The 3352-nt window shown below is 44.9% G+C and overlaps 1 non-coding gene across 1 annotated transcript; it reads right to left on the minus strand.

The window, feature by feature from the left end:
• Positions 1–2761: 2761 nt before the first annotated feature.
• Positions 2762–2835, minus strand: TRNAI-AAU (transfer RNA isoleucine (anticodon AAU)). Its single transcript has one exon. It is a non-coding gene; the product is annotated as a tRNA-Ile (tRNA).
• Between the last annotated feature and the right edge of the window lie 517 nt (positions 2836–3352).

The following is a 3352-nucleotide window of genomic DNA, read 5'->3' on the forward strand; positions in this document are numbered from 1 at the left end:
GCTCATAGATTTCATGCTGTACGTGTGGCTTGCAGACCCAAAGGGACCAGCTTTCTAGAAACCAGTCGTGCTCCTGTAACAGACAAGTCCCTTCGACTGGGGACAGATTAGGTTTAAACTGTCCTGGCTTGGGAGATGATAATACTGCTACTTTCTCCGCCACATAGTCTCAACTGCATGAAATTTCCCCCGTGGCCTCTGTTTTGATATATGACATTATTCAGGCAGACCCGGCCATTGTTCAGACCTTTCTAGCTGTGTAGGAGGACTTTGAAACTTGTGACACAGCTGAGCCTTACCAGACCTGACTATATATCCACAGTAACACAGCACGTTAGCTGGGGATAGAGGTACCTCTTTGTTTTAATTGTCCCCAGTCAGATACATCCCTTTCCCTTCCCAAATCGAACGGTTTTCTCTTTCCCCATCCTCCTCCCATCTCTGTTGACAGAGAAGGAAAGCTAATAGAAGGCAGGCAGAATTTAGCCTCACTGGGACTGCTTTATACGCTGACAAAACCATTCTTTTCTCTGCACGTTAAATATTCATGGCACTCCGATTTTTAGATACAAAGGCACATTTTGTTTCCAAATGTGCTGATCCAGAAATGCTTCTGTGCATTGATTTTCTTTCCCACCCACCTGCACAGAAAAGGGGGAAAAGGGGTGCCCCGTCCTAACTGAAGTATTGTCATATTTTGCTTTGATTAGAGGTGTTTTGGGAGGTTGGTTAGGCTTTTTTAAAAATCGTGTTTGCTATTTATGGTGCGAGCTGATATTTGTGGATTGAGGGTGGGGGGTGGTGGTTTTGTGCATTGTACATACAGCACGTCAGTTTCCCATGTCACAGCCTGTTGTTAAGCCCATAAAACAAGGTGCTTTCACAAAGGCCCCATATATTACTGACATTCTGAATATTTGTAAATTTTGAGACAATATTTGCGTAGGCTGCAAAAGCAAAGCTTCTGAATCAAGTGACAGATCACAGGTGGTGGCAAAAGCACAATGCAGACACCACATTTTAGTATTTAGCGGGGAAGCAGAAACAACAAACCAGGATTGTGTATTAACAGACACACAAAGCAAACAGCAGAAGGCAAACCAAGTGGAAAATGGTATTTTTGAACATAGAGATTCTCGATCTGGATCTGGATCAGAGCCTTCCTAGAAGCATTTGCATCCAGGGTTTTGGTTTGTGCCCATCTTGGACTGTTTATTGTATGCTAGGATCGAGGTTTTCCAAAGAACTCAGCCACAGAGCTGACTGGGAAATGATTTTTTTTTTTTTTGCCTCCCATGAAAAAATTTAGTGGGGGAAAAGAAATCAAATATTCATGAAGATCTTTCAGAGACCTCCCTTGGGCTTCTCAGAACATTCCAATCTGAATGCTTAGTTTAAAGGCTTAATTTGGTGCAATCCCCTTTTTCAGCAACAAACAACAACAAATTGTTGCCAAAAATGTCAATCAGCTCTACTCAAGTATTAAAGAGGACTCAAACTGACGGATGAAGGTGGTGATTCTGGGGATTGCTCCTATCGCTGTGTGGATTGGAACCCATCAGCAACTTGTGTACAAAATGTTAACAAATTGTACTTTTTAAAGCCATGCATTTGTATTGGATATGTGCCCTCCCCAGGGACAGGCTGGCTCCCAGGGCTGGAAAAGGCAGTTGGTAGTGTCCAGCTGGTTTGAATTCAGTCTGAGGCGATGGTGGCTCAAAATCTGTGTCTCATTGCTGTTTGGTGGTCTATACGACATGCAGCTTGGATGCTACCGGTGATGAGCGCCCTATAAAAACCTATATAGACTAGAATAGAAGAGGTGGCCCTCAGTCTAACTCCTAGAGGGCAAGTGTCCACGGGGATTTGAATGGAATAGAATCAAAACACCAGGATCACCTGATGAGTAACCAAAAAGTTGAGTTGGGATTTTCAGAGGAGCCTAATGGAATTAGAGCTTCCAACACTGGTGAATTGGGGTGCCTAACTTCCTTGGTCCCCTATGGAAATACCAACCTGAATACCTAGCTTAAAGGCTCAGTTGCCCTTCCAAGGGAATGACTAGCAAGTTAGGTTGTGGGTTTGCCCTAAGAAGTGACAAAGAGGCATCTTTTAGCCATCGTCAGCCCATAGATTGGAGGAAGAAAGAAACATAGTACACGGTACTAGCTAGGGACCTGACTATCGTACTAACAGTCGTACACGGTGTTAGTTTGGTACCTCTTACCTATAAGTGCTGGTTCTAATAGTGATTTCTCTTGTAGATGTCGTCCTTCCACAGTTAGTGTGACCTTCCTTTTCTGCGGTTGCCTACTGATAAATACCAGTGTGAGACTCAATATACATTTGCTTGGGTTTTTTATAACCTGTTTCTCCACAACTTTGGGCAGATCATGTTTTTATAGAGTGACAATGTAACCCACTGGTAGGCATGCATTACAGACGCTCCTCAGGATTGATTCACAGAGAACACGAGCTGTTACAGCCCATACCTGCTGTGTCCCAGCTATTGAACACAAGCGATAGTAGCTCATGCTTTTAGCTCTGGAGATCATAGAATACCAGGGTTGGAAGGGACCTCAGGAGGTCATCTAGTCCAACCCCCTGCTCAAAGCAGGACCAATCCCTAATTTTTGCCCCAGATCCCAAATGGCTCCATCAAGGATTGAATTTACAACCCTGTGTTTAGCAGGCCAATGCTCAAACCCCTGAGCTATCCCTTCCCTCAAGGAAGACACATCACTTTCTTAGGACTGTGAAGTGGCCAGCATGGGGCTTGAACCCACAACCTTGGCGTTATTAGCACCACGCTCTAACCAGCTGAGCTAGCTGGCCCACTAAGTGCATACCCTCGTGGGCTGGCCAAGAGAGCGGCTTTGACATTTTTCCTGATTTATTTTTGGCTACCAAACACCGTGGACAATAAAAAACAGCTTTGCTTGCTTTTGTTGGCTTTGCTGAGTAGCCATACATTTGGGGTTTTTTATGAGGGCTAGGGAGGGAAATTTAAAAATACAGGGAAGGGATCTCAGATACACTGAGCTCATGCTTGGTGCAGTTGAGTATGGCAGGAGGCAAAGGGAGCTCTAAACTACCTTTCCGATTCCCCCACTCCTGAGCTGAAGTGACATTCAAATCCTCCCCTCAGTGTAAGTCAAATCAGCCCATTGGAGAGCATTCAGCGGCCGTTCTCTGCCCCAGATGTGCCTCTGACACTCTCCCTATGCTGGAGGGAGGGAGTAGGTGGTGCAAAGGCATCACAGGAAACTTTATAGAATCAAAGTCATAGAAATGTAGAACTGGAAGGGACCATGATAGGTCATCTAGACCAGTTCCCTGCACTGAGGCAGGA

Source organism: Eretmochelys imbricata, chromosome 16 (genome assembly GCF_965152235.1).
Source record: "Eretmochelys imbricata isolate rEreImb1 chromosome 16, rEreImb1.hap1, whole genome shotgun sequence".
Taxonomy (NCBI): Eukaryota; Metazoa; Chordata; order Testudines; family Cheloniidae; genus Eretmochelys; species Eretmochelys imbricata.